The sequence below is a fragment of the Petaurus breviceps genome, unplaced genomic scaffold (assembly GCF_028583685.1).
Source record: "Petaurus breviceps papuanus isolate PSGF00001 unplaced genomic scaffold, PetGlider_PUasm1.0 90701, whole genome shotgun sequence".
Taxonomy (NCBI): Eukaryota; Metazoa; Chordata; class Mammalia; order Diprotodontia; family Petauridae; genus Petaurus; species Petaurus breviceps.
Window position 1 is genome coordinate 5,871,515 of NW_027187316.1, and position 19,669 is coordinate 5,891,183.

The 19,669-nt window shown below is 33.2% G+C and overlaps 1 protein-coding gene across 4 annotated transcripts in view; it reads left to right on the forward strand.

Annotated features, from left to right (window-relative positions):
- SUPT3H (SPT3 homolog, SAGA and STAGA complex component) overlaps positions 1-19,669 on the forward strand; it is a 677,491-nt gene that overhangs the window by 40,260 nt on the left and 617,562 nt on the right. The gene's annotated exons all lie outside the window — the stretch shown is intronic.

Consider the following 19,669-nt stretch of genomic DNA (forward strand, 5'->3'; position numbering starts at 1 on the left):
CAAAAGAGCCCTTGCTCTTAAGGAACTCACTGTCTAACGAGGTAGACAACATGTCAACAATTATATACACAAGATACATATAGGACATCCTATAGGTCCTATATGGGGGAGTAGCCTCTGAAGGAAGGCATTAAGATTAAGTAGGACTGAGAAAGACTTCTTGAAGAAGGTGAAACTTTAGTTGAGACTTGGAGGAAGCCATGGAAGCCAAGAGAGAGAGTTGTAAGCATGGGAGACAGTCATCAAAAATGCTAATAATAAAGAGATTAGAGTGTGTTATAAAAGAAACAGCAAGGAGGTCAGTATCATAAGAAGGCTGGAAATGTAGGAATGGGCCATATTATAAAGGGTTTTAAAAGTCAAACAGTCAATAAACATTTGTTATTTTTTTTCAATAAACATTTATTAAGCACTTATTATGTGGTAGCATTCTCTTAAGTTCTGGGGCTCCAAACACAAATAAAAACAGAGCCTCTGCCTTCAAGGAACTTACAATTTAATGGGGGAAGGCAGTGTACAAAGGGATGCTGAAATGCTATGAGAATAGGAGCATGATGGAGAAGTCTATAGAAGTCCAAAAGCGTTGTAGCTGGTTGTAAATGGGTAGAAGACTGTCATGCTCTTTCCTTAATTAGAAACCTGTTAGCCTATGAGTTTTGCCCTAAGCAGAGGTTATGAATGAGATGTAAATACTAAAGATTTTAGTATTAAATAGAAAATTTTACAATTGATCCTAGAGGTAATGAGAGCCATTGGAGTGTATTGAAAAGTGAGGTGATACTGTCAGATTTGTACTTTTTTAGTAAGATCATTTTATTAGTTGACTGGAAGATGGATCAAAGCGAGGAGAGGCTTGAGGGAAATCCAACCAGCAAAGTATTACAATAGTCAGTGCATGTTGTGATAAAGGCCTGAAGCAGAGTGGTAGCAGTCAAATGAGGGAAGAGATTATATATAAGAAATATTTTGAAGATAGAATTAATAGGACTTGATAACTTTTTGGGTATAGAGGTGGTGAGAGAGTGAGGAATTAGAATGACTCTTAGGTTGTGAGCCAGGGTGACTGGGAAGGGGTGGTAACCCAGACAGTAAAAAAGAAAATTAGGCAGAGGGAAATGTTTGGGGTGGGGAAGAAGATGATGAATTTAGTTTTGGACAAGTTGAATTTAAGATGTCTGCAGGATGTCCAGTTTGTGATATCTAATAGGAAGCTGAAAATGTGAGATTGAAGGTCAGGAGAGAAAATTGGGTTAGACAAGTAAACTTTATTTTTTTTTAAAGCAATCAGCATTAAGTAACTTGCTCAAGGTTACATGGCCAGTTATTTCTGGGTGTGGTGCTGAGTATCTGAGCCCGTATTTGATCCCCAGGTCATCCCGACACTGGAGCCGGTGCTCCTACTCGCTGAGCCACCTGGCCACCCCAAGACAAGTATATCTTAAGAGTCATCTGTATAGAGATGATAATTGAAACCATAGGAGCTGATGAGATCACTAAGTGAAATAGTATAAAAGGAGAAAAAAGAAGGCCTGGAACACAGCCTTAGAGTACCGCCATTGTTAGTTGGTATGAAGGCGATAAAAATCCAGCTAAGGAGACAACAGGAAAAGTGAGACAGGTAGCAGGAGTATTAGAACAGAGCAGTGTCATGAGCTCCTAGAAAAAAGAGGTTTACAAGGAGCAGAGGGTATTAAGACAATGCCAGATGCTGAAGAGAGACAAGAATTCAATCACTGATGGTATTGTTACTCAGAAAAGGTGATTGAGAGAACATCAGTAGCACCAAATCCACATTCTTTCTTTATTGCCTTTATAAAATATTTATGGGAATGACTTACTTATTTGGCAAAGATATTTTTGATGAAAACATGAGGAAGGGAAGGAATGGAACAAGCATTTATTAAGTGCCTACTGTGTGTCCAGGTACTGTGCTTAATAAGTGCTTTATAAACATTATCTCATTTGATTCTAGACCTCTATGAGGGAGGTGGTATTATTCCCACTTTATTAGATAAGAAAACCGAGGCAGAATGAAGTTAAGTGACTTTCCTAAGGTCATATAGCTAGTAAGCTTCTGAGGTATCATTTGAACTCAGAGATTCCTGAATCCAGACCCAGTAGTATGTCCACTATACCACCTAGCAAAGAGTAAATAAGGTTTTTGAAAGTTTCCTGTAGCAGACCATATTCATCACTGATAAACAGTTTCCTGAAAAGAGTAGAGAATACTCTAGATTCCTCTGTATTTATTGTCTGAATATACAAAAGCATTTGACTCGGCAGAGCAAAATTCAGCCTACTCTAACAAGATATCTCCTGTGCATGCGTTAAGATGAGAGAGGATTCATTGGTAAATGCCTTCTCAAAGTACCTTTGTTTAGTGATTCTTAGATTATCAAACGGATATAGAGATGGGGAACTCACTTTTGCAAAAGGCATTCATCACTTCACTTGGAAAGATATTCTCTGCAGAATCTGAATTCAAGATTCTACAGGATAGTGAGTTCCTCTAGATACTTCACTTTGTAGTTGACTTGTCAACTTCTTGAGGGTTTTAGACAGGTTAGCAACAGCTTAAGGTCTTAGGCACCAGAAGCTGTTGATCTGATGTACCCACATTTTATAAAGTGCTAATCTTCTTTAGTAATTGCCTTTTTTAAAAAAAGTTTAGATTAGTTCTCCCCCCTTATTATTTAGATAGTAGTTTGAGAGCTTTGAACGTGACTTTGAATTGTCTTCGACTTTTACTTGAAATGAACATTTCTGAAAAACTGACTTTTTATGTAAAAGAAGTTGTAGAAGGAGTTGAGTGTGTATAAAAAAGAACATTGACAGCCTTTAATTGATTATGTTGTTTATATGGAAGGAACAATAAGTTAAGGAACCATTTTTTTGGTTGACCTTTTTTTATTATGACAAGATGTTCTGTTTATCTGACTTCAGAGTTCTGTAGATAAGTTTAACCTATAATATCAAAATTTCTATCATGTAATATACTCCAATAACATAAAACAATGATGATAGACCCTGAAAGCTACCTGTGTTTTTAAGAATATAAGCCTTACAATACATTGTCTAATGATATCCTGATTAAGTAGCAGAAGGCTGGTTTGCATTAAGTACAAATACTCCAGAATATGATTTAAAGAAATTAAGCTACAAAATTCTGAATTTAAAAGTTCAGAAGAATAATCTGGCATTTGTCTGAGCTCATAGTTTGATGGTCAAATTCATAAAAGTTCAAGGTAAAAAATTCAACCTGTAAACCTAAATTTGGGTTTAAGTTTTATCTCTTACACATAATGGTTAAGTGTTCTTGGACAAGTCACTGAACCTCTTAATGCCTTTGCCAACTTTCTGAGCCTATATATTGCATAGTAGTTCACCATCTGTGTTAGTAGAAGAAATTCTTCAGTAAGAATTTCCTATATGAATGAAATCATAGATATGCTTTAAAAAATATGTACAGTTGAGGCAGAATGGTATATTAAAAGGATATTGGATTTAGAATGAGACTCCAGGGGTTCAGGTTATGATGTTGTTCTTAGTAACTGTATGTTCATAGGTAAATTGTCTGAGCCTTCATTTTCTTATCTGTAGAATAGAGTGTGTATTTGCACTATGTACAAAAACTATATATTTGTTGTGAGGAAAAACATTTTGTAAACTATAGAAACAAGTTGCTATTTTCATTCTAATAATAATTGAGACCAGATGACTGGCAAAGATTTCTAAATATATTTTTAAATTTAGTAATTAGTTGCAAACAATTTTTAAATAGATGAAAACAACACTAGAACACAAATGAGAGTAGCAAAAAAAACCAACTTGGTTTGGTAAAAATGGCTAGACTGACTTCTAGTCCTGACCTTGACAGTTATTAGTCCATGGAAGAAGTATCCCTTATTTATATATGAGAAAGTGTTCTTAACCTGCCTTCTAGGAACTTGTCATTTTGAATATACAGTTATCCCTTCCACATGGCGACTTTCCCCATCTTAGTTTCCACATATCACAGGTCAGCATAAGAAATTAAATGGGAATTTTTTAGGAGTTTCGTGCAAGCTGCAGATGACATGCAAAGGCCATTAGACAACATAGAAAAAGTTTGGAAAGTCAGAAATCCATAAAATATATGTATAGTATTATATAATATTAACATATTTTATCTTTTAATACCATAATAATTCAGACTTCTTGTCTGGTATGAAGGGAAGAAAAAAATTTACACAAGTTTTCCATATTGTGAGGCGTTGTGCCCCAACCCTCACAATGTGGAAGAGACAACTGTAATTGGTTTTCTTTATAGTCATATGTACTGAAAAAGCCTTTTTCTGAGAAGAGGATCCATGAGTTTCACCAGAATGCCAGAGGGGTCTATGATACAAAACCGGTTAAGAACCCATTCCTGCATATGAGGAAACAGGTTAAATGATTCTCACAGGTAGAATGTGGCAGAGGTGATATTTGAATTCCTATTTTTTGATTCCAAATCCATTGTATTTTTCTATTTTAAGAATTATCTTTTGATTGAAATTAGTAGAAGCCCTTTGGTCATTCAGGAGAAAATTAGAAAATGGGATTAGAAATAACTAATTCAGCACGGAATTTAAATAAAGAAAAGCTGAAGAGAAAAGATGTAGTCAGTGCCACTTTAGCAGTGTACAAGGAGGTTTGCAGGTGCTGATCCTTTAAACATATTCACCTTGAATGGAAAAGTATGTCTGCTTCAGATTACAAAAAGAACAGAATGATACCAAAGTCTAGTAACCCACTGTATACCAGTCCAGTGGCTTAAAATTAACCACTTTGATTTTCTCTGATTATATATTAATCAAATTTCCTTGTAGGCTTTACATTGTATTTTTCTTAATATGTTTGGCAGAACAATGGTAATAACCAAATTTTCAAATCTGATAGTCTGACACATGAGTGGATAGCAAAATATTGATATCATATATAGGTAAAAGGTAAGTGCATTTTAGGGATAGGGAATAAGGCCATAAGAGTAAGAAGGGATACTGTTTTAAGGTTAACAGACATGAAGAATATGCTTGTCTGTGTGATTGAAGAAATGTCAGTTATTCTCTTGAGGTCAGTATGAGAAGACCTAATAGTGAAAGTATGATTTTTATAACTTCTTTATTGGGCTAACATCAAGTATATTATTAATAAAAACAGTTCTTATTTATATAGTGTTTTGGGGTTTGTAAGATACTTTATTGACAATAACTGAATGAGATGGTATTGCCATTTTCATTTTACATGTGAGAAAACTGAGCCTGGTGTCAGGGATGAGAACTGAGCCCACATCCCTGACTTTCAATTCAAGTATGCTCTCTGCTATGCTGTGCTGCTTCATGTGAAGGTCCCTCATCTTTTTTAACTATAATTTAGAATAGAGTTTTAGCATGATAGTTTCCTAGATTTAACATTTATCTGGCCAATTGCTATGTTTTACTTTGTCTCTAGTAATTGAGGGAAAAGTCAAGAGTAGGAAACTGTGATTGTAAAATAACCATTGATGCCTAAAATATTTTCTTCCTTTGAAAATCAGTTCAAAATAAATTACTTAAATGTTTTCCTATTTCAAAGCTTAATTTGTGGCATAAAAAAGTCTTTGTTGTACCTACTTTTTAGCATTGGTATGGAAAAAGTTTCTTATACCTTTAAAATGATACCATGTTTTTAACCTGATGTTAATGACTAAGACAGAATCTTTTTTTTTTAAGCAGTTGGGGTTAAGTAACTTGCTCAGGGTTACAGGACCAGTTATTTCTGGGTGTGGTGCTAAGTATCAGAGCCCAGATTCGATCCCAGGTCATCCTGACTCCAGGGCCGGTGCTCTTACTCACTGAACCACCTGGCCACCCCCAGAATCTTTCCACTTAAACCCTCACCTAGCTTTTCCAAGGTTCCTGCCACTTTCTTTTTGAAGTTTAGAATCAAACTGTAGAAATCACAGATAGTCAGAAAAGGCCTCAGAAGAGATCCAGGCCAATGCCCTTGTCTTAGAGACAGCCATCCAGCTCAGCAGATGGAGACCACGTGACTTGCCCAACCAAGTTCCCTCAGCAGTAAGTATCCAAGTCCTTTGACCATACCCTGTCAGCTTGTTAAGTCTTCATTCAGCATTGTTTAATTTTTTAAAAAGTCAATTTCATACACTATCCAGGGGTAACATTACCTGCTTTTCTTTTTGTGTGTGTGTGCCATTTCCTAGTTTTCACTCCTTCTCCTTCATCCACATGAACAATACACTTAATAATATAAGTGAACTTCGTGACAGGCTAGACTAATGAATGTCCAAATCATTCTTCAGTTTGTACCATATGCATGCTGGCATACATAGTGTTTTAAATCCCTTACCTTCAAAATTCACTTCAGTGGTCCCTAGTTAAATTTAAGGCTGTGTGTGTGTTGGGGGGTGGGACTGATGATTGATTATGGAAGGGAGCATGTAGAAAGAGAACTAGATTTGGAGGTACAACTTGGGCTCAAATCCTGATTCTGCTACATACCATATGACCTTGATGAGGTAATTTCATTTGTCTGGTTTTAGCTGACATATAAGTTCCCTTCTGATTTCAAAACAATATGAAAAACCTCTTTTCCTGTGACACTGTTTACCTCTTAGTACATCCTTCCTTTGTTGATAGTGCCATTCAAACACCTATTTTCTCTCTTCTTTTCATGATCCTTATATGTCTAACTTAAAACTTTGTACCACACTTGGAAAAGTTTGTCTCTGTTAATATGATGGTGTGTGTATGTGTATGTATTTTAAATCAGTATATTTATCTACCTAAAGTAAGGTCTTAAATATAGATACATATGTATGCATGTTATTACATGCATATGTATTTATATACACATGATGTGCACAATACACATTAGTATCCTTTAGTGAATGTTTATATTTGAATACATTTGCTTATGTAATATGCATATGTAAAATATGAGTAAAATAATGAAGTAATACATTTGTTTTAAATTAACTTAAGTGTTTGCACATTCAAAGGAGCTGTACACTTCAAAGTAGTAACCTTTGGAAGGTGTACATACATATATATATATATATATATATATATTCTAATAATACTTCCTTTGATTAAAGCATTTTGGGAACTTTGGTATTGCCTTGTAAGCCAGAAGCAGATAAAATTTTTATTGGTGTTGAATCTTTGTCCTTTGAGAGTGAATTAAAAAAAAATTATTTGGATCTAGGTCTTATGAAGAAGGTGGGATCAAACTGGGTAATGATGACCTTAGATAAAAATGAGGTATTATGAAAAAAAAAGTCACTTTTTTATGTGGATTATAAACAGCTGGAGGGAGTTCTAAAAGAGAAGTTTGAAACATTTCTACCAGTGACTTCATTTCTGAAACATATGGATATCCTGAGAGGTAGCATGCCAGACTTGGGTTCAGGTTCTACTTTGACACATAGTAACTATGTGCCTCTGTGCAAACTACAACCTCGGTGCTTTGTCTATTCTCCAAGAATGTAAGTTTCAGAATATTTGGTGAATTGTTTCAGTACAGGAGTTTTCTTTACTCTAGGGTTCTGTATAGTGATGAAATATTGGTTCCACCAACAAACAAAAAGCCTCCTAAGTTGTTTCCTCTGAAAGAGATATTTTTTTGGATATATAATTTTGGGTGTATTCTTTTAAATTCAAATCAGTCTAACTGTTCTACAGCAATCTCTAGATATAGCAATAGCTATATCTCCATATTCTATACTGTCTATGAATTTCCTTATTTAGTATGTATTTATGTTCAGCCCAAGCTTATGAATGGGTTGTTCTAAATGTTCTCCAGTTTATTGTTTTGTAGCAGGAACACATGTTCCATTAATTCTCTTCTATGTGCTGGTGTAGATTAAACCACAAGAACCGATTTCACTTAAAATGTACATGAAATATAGAATTAATAAAACCTATAAAACTGACCCAACACACATACAAGTTTCTGTGGGAAAATGCAGTTTGGGAAGCCAGAAGTATATCTCTCCTAGGGCTCTTGGCAATAGTATTGGGGACTCCTCTTACTACTTTTTTCACTTGGTAGTATGAATAAAGACTCCCTCAACTCATATCACTGGTGGTGGCTTGGAACACAGCCAGGGTGATGGGGAGTTTTGGCAGAGGAGGGGTAATTAAAGGTAGGAGTTATAGAGGTTCAAGGATCAAAATTTGCTTTGGAGACTCTGGAATAAGTAGCAGGAATAGAGGCTGTTAGGTGAGGGTGTTTCAGTCCATCAGTCAACAAGCATTTATAGCTACTTATTTTATGCCAGTCACAGTGTTTTTCAATAGGTATGCAAAGGTTCCAAGATAAACAGTGTGCGATTTGGGTCACCTGAAAGTATAGACTATAGGGAATACCTCTTAGTTCTGGGATAGTTCACTAGCTAGTTATTCCTTTGCTTTTCTCCTGTTAGCCCTATGGACTAGCTACTAACCATCTATGATTTCTGACCAAGACTTTTCTCTTTTCCTGGTGTGTTGTGGAATAGAATCTAGTCTTACAGATTTTCCCCATCTCTCATCATATATTCCATTTAATCTTTTTTCTAAGGATTTTTATTGCTTATTAACGAGAGGCTAAAAGGTTCTTTATTATTCACCATATTATAGAATGAGAGAATTTGAAAGTTAGAAGGGATCTTCGTGACCCTCTAGTCCAGTCCAGGTAGAAGAAGGAATCTGTGCTGAAATATCCTCAGCAAGTAGTTACTCTGCCCGTTTGAAGACTTTCAACCAGGGGAAACACCACTTTTCTAGACAGTCCATTTCACTTTTGAACAGCTCTCACTGTTGGAAAGTTTTTCTTGAAATTGAGCCTAAATTTGCCCCTCTGCAACTTCAACCCATTGCTCTTATTTCTGTGTTCTGGGACAAGAAGAAACTAGTCTATCTGGTCCCTTGAGGATATTTTTCCTGTTTCCCCTAAGTCTTTTCTTCTCTAAGCTAAACATGCTCAGTTACTTAACCAAGGATATGAAATGAAACATATGACTGATGATGCATGGCCTAAAGGCCATTCATTTTGGTTACCCTTCTCTGGACATTCGGCAGCATACTATTATCTTACTATCATACTATGGTGCCCAGACCTGAATAAAATACCTGGGATGAGGCCTGACAAAGTCAGAATCTTGTAGGATTACCTTTCACTGGAAATTATGCTCCTCAGTGCAGCCCAAGGATACAGGAGCTTTTTAGTTGTCAAATCCTACTACTGATTAATATTGTACTTGCAGTCCACTAAAATCCCTGGATCTTTTTTAGAATGAATGCTATCTAACCATGACTTCCCCAATTTGTACATTTGAAGTTGATTTTTCTTGTACTCAAGGATAAGACTTTACATTTTTCCTTATTGAATTTAATCTTCTTAAATTCAGCCTAGGGCTTTACTCTCAATATCCTTTTGGCTTGAGTCATCCGTTCTGTTAGCTATCCCTACCAGTTTTATGCCATCTGTAAATTTGATGAACAAGTTAACTCCTTTATCCAAGTAATTGATGGAACTATTAAACAACATAGGATCAAGCACAGATCACTGCGGGGTAATTCAGTGGGGATCTTGTGCCACATTGCCATTAAAGTATTAATCACTCATTGAATCTGGCCCATACAACCAATTCTAAATCCCTTCTCACCTCAACACTCATTTTTTCCCCCATATGTTGGCAAAGATTGCATTTAGTATACAAAAGTAAGCCCAGCATCAGATCATGTTAGGCATTTCAGCCTTGGTAGAGCTGTAGCTATGATCATAGGATTGCAGCAGTTGAGGCTTTGCCATTGGGAGAGGGAAAGGAAGATAGCAAGAGGACAGAAATGGTAATTATTTTTTATAGTTATTTTAATACAATTTATTAACTTTAAGATATATTAATGCGTAAAAAAGCTAATATAAAGCAGAAATGGAGTCATGAATACATTTATACTTGGAAGCTATATAGCTTCCAAGATAATTTGTAATGGACCTCAGATTATCATGTTATATTGTGTGGCAGGCAGGATATTTAGCACAAAGTATATCAGGTTAATTTAGATAGTTATGATATGCAGATTTCCTTGGATTGATAATATATCAATAGATCTTTCTTAGAAAGTAGATATTGAATCTTAAAAACATTTGTTGCTTTTCATTCAGGTGTTTCTCATCCTGTTGAATTGTCTATCTTTCATGCTCCTCCTTTCTAATATTTTTCATTTGTCCATGTCACTTTTCATTAAGGAAAGGAGGAGGGAGAGAAGAGAGAGGAAGTGAAACCTCAAAATATTTGTTCCTTGGAAGTAGTTCTTGCAAATGTTTAGTGAGAGAAAGATATGGAAACTAATTGATTTCATTGATCTATTCTTTGTCTTCCTCACTGTCAGGAATAAATGAGAGTTAGGTATATTGCATCACGTAATATCCCATTAAAATAAAAGTGGAATATATTTTTTTATTTTCTATTTTAAGTTAAGTCTGAACAAGCATTTATTACCTGTCCAATTTGTAATAAGCATCTGACTAAGAACTGGGTACAAAGAAAGGCAAAAATAATGCCCTGCTCTCACGGTACTCTCTCTTGTTGCCCAGTGGGGTGGGAGGAGACAACCTCCAAACAACCATATACAGCATAAATTAGAGATAATCAACTGGGAGAAGACACTAGCATTAAAGGGCATTAGGAAAGGCTTCCTGCAGAAGGTGAGATTTTATCTGGTACCTGAAAGAAGCGAGGGAAACCAGGAGGTGAAGAAGAAGAGGAAGAGAATTGCAGAGACGGGAGATAGCCAGTGAAAATTGGGATTTGGAAGTTGGGGTATCATGGGAGAAGATCAGCAAAGAGGCCAGCATCATTGAGATTGCAGAGTATATAAAGGGAAGGTGAAAAAAAAATGGGAAAGGTAGGAAGGACGCTGATTACAAAGGACTTTAAAAGCCAAATAGAATTCTATATTTGATCTTGGAGGCAATAGAAAACCATTGAGTTCACTGACTACAGAAGTGACATGGTCAGATCTATGTTTTAGGAAGATCACTTTAACATGTGATGAATTGGAATGTTCAATCAATGGACTTGTGACAGGGAGACTAATCAGCAGGCTATTACAGTACTGATGTAAGATGATGAGGGCTTCAAGATGATGGAAGAGTCAAAGGAGAGAAGGGCCTATCTTCAAGAGGCATTTTGAAACTAGTATCAGCAAGCCTTGCAAACTAATTCGAGAGGAAATGGGAGTAGGGGTAGGCAATGAGAGAGAATGAGTTGTTGGGATGATAGATTATGAGCCTGGGTAACTGAGAGTATGGGAGTACTATTAACAGTAATATGGAAATTAGGAAGAGGGAAGGAAATGATTTTAATTGGATGATTTTAATTTTGTACATGGGTGTATGTGTGTGTGTTTGTGTGTCTGTTCTCATGATTTCAAGGTCAAATGATAATGTTATAGAGGCAATATGGTCTAGAAGAAAGAGCAGTGGACATGAGTCAGAAGACCTGAGTTTGGAGATTGACTGAAACTTCCTGTGTGACCATGGGAAAATTATTCAGCGTTTCTGAGTCTGTTTTTTTACCCATAAAAGGGACAATAATACTTATACTACATGCTTAAAAAAAGGTATTATAGGGAAAGGGCTCTGTAAACCTTAAAGAATCATCATAAATGTGAGTTGTTATTGCCATTTTGGCAAGATATTGGGGAGTGCCAGTTGTATTTAATAAAGAATTACAAATTATTTGTGTTAACTCTGTTAGTCTAGAAGCACATTGAAGTATAAAAGGTAATATTACTAATTTTAAACTAATGGTCTTAATTTTTAAATGTTAATTTAGATTTAATCCAGTCTTCATTAAGTGGGAAGAGTTTTTACTTTTCCCTTTCTTAGAAAAATGCAAGCCAGATTAAATACAAAGCTTTTAAAGAATAACTTCATAATGTATATTTGATTTTTATATCCCTGCATTTTCTCTTAATTTTCTGACTCTGTGGCCTGTTTAGTTGAGTTTTCACAGAGTGATGCCCAATTACTTAGTAAAACTTTTAGCTGACTTGGGTGTTTAATAAATATTTAATAACCAATAACGTTCATATATTTCATTTGAACTCAAATTTGTACCAAACAGGAGGAAAAAAGATACTTTTTTTTTACAGGATAGGACAAAATTTTTTATTATTGCATATATATTTCCAAGCCCCCAACACTATGAATTATATTATTTGGTGTAATTTATCTGTTATAAAGTCACAGATCTCTTTTACAGTAGTCCCCCACAATCTTATCAGTTTAGAAAAAGTAATTTTGCCTATTCATAATTACCTGAAATCTATGTCCTTATAGCTAGCACAGCTTTCTTAATTTGAAATGGGCTGTACTGAGCTCCTATTTCAAGTTTATGTGGTCATGCTTTAAGTATTAAAAAGTAAGCACAGTCTTATTCTATTAAACTTTTTATTAACAATTTCAGCATCCTATGAGAAGATTTGCTTTTGATTTTTACCCTTCTTTCAGTAATACATCTGGAAATGCTCAAGAGTTGTTTGCCATATTTGAGAGAACAGTCTGCAATGAAAGTATAACCTCTTTAGAGGTGAGGTTCAAATTAACTAACATTGAGCCATAATGTAAGGAAGCATAATATTGTGAATTATTGTTTGGCAAATATAAGTAATGTCAGCATTAGCCGCTAAAGTAATTTGAAATGTACTACTTGCAGAAAGTAAAGAGATATGCTATACAAAACTTTCTCTGTAAGTTCTCTAAATGCAGCTAGAGTGCTGTTTAGTTTGTTCAGTAAGGGCTGTAAATTCTCTTAAGTTTAAGCTTGATATGTTTGTAAGTTACATGATTAATATCTAACTCAAGTATGAAAGGGATATTTGGAGCTTGAAGGTGTGGGCATTGTCACACTTTTCTTAAAGCTAGAATATGTTTAAATGTACATATTTTTGAATGCATTTTTATTTCCAATCATAGAAATCCTTCAGACTAAACTGAGTTTTCACAAATAGGATCATTGAGTAGTATGGTCAGTTAGTACTCTTTAAAAACAAAATGAAAACAAAACATCCAGAGGTAGAGGGGGTATATTTGTTTTTGGCCTTTTTTTTTTTCATGGCTTTTCAGAGGTGTATCATATTATAAATACATTAGAAATGTTTTGCTCTGAGGATATGTAGCATTCCTATAAAGGTTAAATCAATAAAAATGATTTGGCCACATTCCTAAGCATGGCTAGAACAGGTAGCCCGTTGTTTTAGGTACCCTTGAGTTTCTGGATCGGATCATTATGGCGCAGCAAAAAGGGCTTACTAAATGCTGCTTGCTCCATGGAGACATTCTAGAAGATGCTATCAGCCTAAAAAAAAAAAGTCAGGCTGATTTTTCTCGGCTTCTAGAACATTTCAAAACAATCTTGTACATATTATGTCTTTCATGTCATATTTTGTATTCTCTAGTAAATCATTTAAGGATTTTTATTTTTGCCTACCAGAATGCTGAAGATTCTTCCATAATTGATAAGAAACAGGTATGTACAGGACAAGATGTAATAATAAGACTTTGAAGCCAATTTTGAAGGAGTGGTAATTTTAAAACTGATAAAGAAAGTATGTAATTCTGTAGCAGCCAAATTTAGGAGTTAGATGCTTGTAGTCTTGTGGGTATATAAGAAAATGCAGTAGTCATTCAGCAATCATTATTTTGTTGTTTTGGGCAGCTAAAAAGGCCAGCATGAATTTTCAAAGTATGTTTTTGTAGGTTTATTGGAAAAATCTCTGTATGTCCGTATACACTTAGAATATACTCTGTACTGAAGCAGCTGCTAAATGTTCTTCTTGCAATATGGAGCTCCATTTTATGTATTTGGTTTCAAATACACTTTAGTGTTTTCCTGTTGATTTTTCCGTATTTGATGGTTTTAAGACCAAACTATTTTTTTTTTTTTTTTTAGGATTTTGGGGTTTTAAAAAATACTACCCTCCTACTTCTACCTTCTACCCTAGCTGGTAGTAAAATTAATGGATTTATTTCTAAGATGTGTATGAAGCAGAATTTTAAGATAGAACAATTTTAAAACAAAATAAGGGTAAGAACTGCTGATTATTGTTTATGTTTTCTAATCATAAAAACTCAGTGAGTGTTAACCATTTACTTTTTTTGAGTATATATTCATTCTCAATCATATGTGTTAATTAGTTATATTAAGACAGTCTCTTACTATGCATGGCTTATATGCCTTGATAATGTTTTGATTGTTGATTCATAACAAAAACGTAAGACTTTACATTATATCATTTTATTGTACACACAAAATCATATTTATTGGAGCATATTTTCCTTGATATTTCATATTTGAATGATAAACTAGAAAATAGGATTAAATTATTTTCTCAGAAGACATTTTTACATATACATATATGTATACCAAGACCAATTTGAACTTTTTGCATTCTTAATGACACAAACTTATATATTTATTTTTAACATTTTGAAATAATATTAATTAAAAGTATGTTGCTTTATATAATTCAGACAAAAATTATGAAAAATGAAAAGAGAAACTTCAGTTTATAATCAGCTTGCAACTATGTGACTTTAAATATGCTTTTTAGGATGTTTGAAAAATATAAATTTAATCTCTTTTTTTGTAGTCATATTGAATGCAATAAATAATTTTTTTGTCTTACCTTTTAAATCTCAGGCGTGCTTTTGTGAATAAAAAAACATTTTGTTCTGTCTTTAATACTAAAGTATACTAACTCTTTGTATATACCTACTATGAGCAAAGAAATCTAATGGGCTCTACTGATTTACCCTATTAAACTATGATTAATATTTCTTTTAATGAAGTTGATGTTATCAATAAATATGTCAGTAAAGTATTAGTCTGTGTCTTCTGAATTTTTAAACAGCTGGGCTTAGTTTAAAAAGCTGGGAAAATGTGAATATGTCTGTTCTAACCATCTTTGCTACAAGAGAGGTAGTTTAGAAAGGTGAGATTAGATGAACAAGGAAGTGTGCGTGTGTGTGTGTGTGTGTGTGTACAACTTACTTTTATATGAATTTATTTTGATAACTTACTAGTGGGAAGCTTATAGAAATTCAAGAGTAACTTCACTAGATTGCTTTCTTTTGTAGTAACAGTACAGCATCTTCATTGTTAGGAAACTGCTATTTTCAGGCCTTTTCCTCAGTGAAAATCTTATAAAATTTAATATTTCAGTGCTGGACATTTAAATCTTTGACATTCAACGCAATAGGGATGGTATGTCACACAAGTTGTCACTTTTTTTTGGAAAATCATTTTTTAAAACATACATTATCAAGATAAGAGTTCATATATGTTACTAGTAGTAGATTTATAGTTGAAGTAAACCATGTTTATGAAATAAAAGTTAAAATTTACACTTTTCCCATAATATTTTTGCTATTTCTTAGAAAAGGAGTTTTTATATGAAACCATTTTTATAATACAGTTATTCATACTGATGAAAGGAATTTGTTAAGTTCTGGATATCAAAGAGGCTATTTTCTAGGAACAAATTAGTTCAAAGTTAAATAAAAGCTACATTTGTTTTTTTCCATGATACATTGAGATACTTTGTAGAACTGACTACATGTAGAGTGCAGTAAAAATTTTAAAACCTGAGTTCACTACTGAGTTTATTAACTCTAGCCTATGTTCATGTTTTTAGATACTGAGTTATAGAGTAGTTAGCATGCTCAATCTATAGTCAGGAAGATCTGGGTTCGAACTCTACTTCAAACACTAGTTAGCTGTGTGATCACAAGCTAGATATTTAAACTTTCTGAACCTGTTTCCTCATCTGTAAACTGGAGTTAATAATCACTGACATTTATGTAAGGACTTTAAATTTTTATACACATTATCTCATTTGAGCCTCACAATAACCCAATGGAGCATATATTATAGATTTTATTTTCTGAATTTTACAGTTGAAGAAACTGAGACTTTGAGACTCTGTTTTCCATGTGGTAGTAACTATAAACGTATTATTACGAGGCTCAAATGAGATATATAAAGTGTTTTGCAAATTTTACAGCACAATGTATATGTAATTTATTATTATTTAAACTTGGGTTCATTTTTAAGTAGATATACTTGAAAGATGGTTGATTCATTTTGGAAATTTCAGATAATTAGAGAAAATATAAAGTTGGTTTTTTAAAGTTAAAATGAACTGTATATTAACAGATTTTCATATGGCATCAGAATATAATTTTTTTCCCATTTCTTTATAACGTATATCTCAGGAGCCTATGTTGTTTTGTATAGAAATGCAGACAATATGAATACAAATAGAAACATATATGTTGAGAACCAAACTAGTTTGGAACTTAGGGCCAATATTATTAATCATTTTCATTAGACTCATGTAGCTAGTCTTGTCAAGTACAATGACTTATGTTATCTAAAATCTCCTTAATGTATTATTGTCATTACTGCCTCTTAGGGGGAGATAATACAATTGAATTTAGTCATTGTAGTTGTTCAAGAATGTTTTTCCTAGTAAGTTCTTACTGTTAGTCAATATTTTCATAGTCTGATAGTTTTCTAAGATATGATTAACTTGCATAATTTAGTGAAAGAACTAGAAGAACAACCCATGAATTTACTAGTAAGCTATTCTTAGTTTACAGATAGGAGTCCAGGTTTTTTAGCTGTAATGTAGATATAACACACACACACACACACACACACTATATATATGTTCAGCTATGAATAAAAATTTTAAGCTAGACTGATCCACAGAAGTTCAAGTTGAATATACTTGGCAAGATATTTTATTTTAGCATATGAAGCATACTAGTATTACATTCATCTGAGAAAATCTCTCATATCTCTTTTCAAAACAAAATGTATGTGCCTTTTGTTGATTTTACTGTTGATTGTCATTGTGATTTTGGCAATTTTTTTTCTCCTGGAAAACAATAAAATATTATATGGCTGTCAACTTTTCTGTCTTTCTCTTTTACTAAACCACAAAGTGGATTTAGATGTTGGGTATCTGACCACAAAGGATAAGTAAACAATGGTTTGGCATACTCATGGTTCACGAAAATTCAGGAGAAAATTTAAATATATATCTTAAGACTTTGAATTTTTATCTTTTCTCTTTTGTGAATAAATTTTGATGAGTTTAGTTGGAAGATTTTTAATAGATTAACTTTTAAAAACAGTAAAAAATATTCATTTCAGTGAGTTTAAGATGAAAATTCTTTACTTTGTATGGCAAAGGTTATTTTTCTTGCTGAAATTAAAGACTATTGTTAAGTTCTACCTACCAAATGAATACAATTTCCTAAAACATAAATAGCAGCTATTAGACATAAGATAGTTTTTAAAGTTTTGACCAAAATATTCCAAAATAACTTTCCTGAGAATAAATGTAACTTGGAAAATTTTTCAAGTCAGAGTAACATTAAAGATACTTAAAATTTGATGTCACGGTATAGTTACTTTTAAATCTGGATATCTAAAAGACACAAACGCTGAAGAAGTTGCTTAGAAGTTTGTTTGGGATAATTTAAATGTTAAAATACTTTTGCCAAAATAAAGTACTGTGTTGGTTGTCTCTTTGAGACAGCTACTATCATAGTTAAGATACTTGGTTGTGTGATGGAGGTTGACAACTTTTGCTAACAAGAAGTAAAAAGTACATACAGTATAGGAAACTGCTGTGTAAATAACCATTCTTAAAAATTGAGTAGTCGGGTATGCAGTAGTAACTATATTTCAGCTCATTTAAAAATGTATGTGTGTGGGCATCTATTTCAAAATATATTAAGGTGATAACATTTATTTGTTAAAAAAGAACACTTTTATGAAAGGAAATGTATTCTTAGTTTTAACACTTCCATTGAAAATGAACACCTGAGGCATTTGATATCCTGCTTACATTTTTTTTCCACTTCATCCTTCAATTTGTCATCCTTCATTAAGCAGTATAAATAAAAAAGAATATCAGATATTCTACACAGTATAAAAATATTGTATGAAAGATAATTGAATAGCTGTTCCCTCTCTTAATAGGTTTCTTTTAAGGACCAGATGGTAATGATGGAGTATATATAATTTATTTTGTGGGCATTTGTTTTTGAGGGGACAAAAATTGTGGTCAGCTTCCTTAAACTTGATGAAATTCACGTGAAATAGTGTTTCCTCATTATTGTTCATATTGTAATGCATCTGTCATAATAAAGGAAGTTTTAATTCCTGCTAGGCCAATTGAAGTCCATTATCTGTTTTTCAAATTACAGTAGAATATATCAAGATAATATATTTTCAGTTTATGAAACTTCCTTTTTATAGGGTTTGTGTTTTCTATAAAATAAGAAATTTTTAATATTTTTTAACACTCCTAAGGGCATCTAAATTAGAAATATTTCTTTCTTTAGCGTATCATAAACATTGTAGTTCACTGTAATTCTTACTGAAGTGCCTTCAGTTGCTTGTTTTCTTTGGGAAAGGGGAAGTATCCTATCTATAAAAGAAGCTATAGTATTAATTATTGTAGGAGGAAAATGTAGTGCATTTAAAATTCCTTATTGGAAACCACAGCCTAAAATAGTTATAGTGTTGCTGATGCAACAATACATTTTACAAAGTGAATGATCGTTAATACTTAAGAATAACATTTATATTTTTTAAAAAATAGCAAGTTTTAAAATGTCAGTACTCAGAAAAAAAAGGTTTTGACATGTTCACTTAAGTCCTTGGGTATTTGACTCAAACAAAAGTGAGACAAATGAATTATTTATGTCTAATATTTAATATAGCTTGTCTGATAATACAGTTATTCAAAGGGGCTATTTTTGTAAATGTTGCTCCTTAAGACTATTTGGTTAAAAACATGAAATCTCACAGCTTTTTAGGAAATTTTGTATTATTTTGTCATTTAGTTACTGAATTTCAATTATGATACACAAGTTAGTATAGCACGGAAGCTTCATATTTGTACAGTTTGGCAAGGAATTTGAGGTGTTACCCTATTTTGACTTCTGTTTTCAAGTATGCACTGGTGCATCATTAATCATAGGAAATGCAAAAATAAATAATCCAGTCCCATTGGATTTTTCATGTGAATACTTACCTTTTCCTTTTTTTGTATATACAGTTGAGGTATTTAGGTAACCCCTAACCTTTTGCTTCAACAAAGAGGTACAGTATAAAAATATTACCACAGTTTTCATATGAGCAGCCCTTTTTAAGAAAACCTCTAGATGGATATTTATTGAAAAAAGAAAAGTTGTGATACATTAGCTCAGCCCCAATACTATATTTTAGACCACCAGTGTATAAAATTAAAAGCACATGAATTTTGAAGCACTAGAAAAGGTTTGTAATTGATTAGCGCTGCTTGAAAGAATTGAAGTGTAGTAAGTTTTGATTTGTGAATGGTTCTATTCAATAAAGATTAATCCTATGTGTTTGATAAAATCTTAGTGCCTCCAATGAGTTAGATTTTTTTTCCTCTGCAGTTTATTTAACCATCAAATATTTCAGTGTTCTTTTAACTAACTGGAACATTTTCTATCTTACTGAATTTAACTTTAGCATGACTGATTTAAACAAGTCGGACTATCAGTGATTAGCTCAAAGGAAGTACTTGAATAGATCAGTATTTTGTCCTTT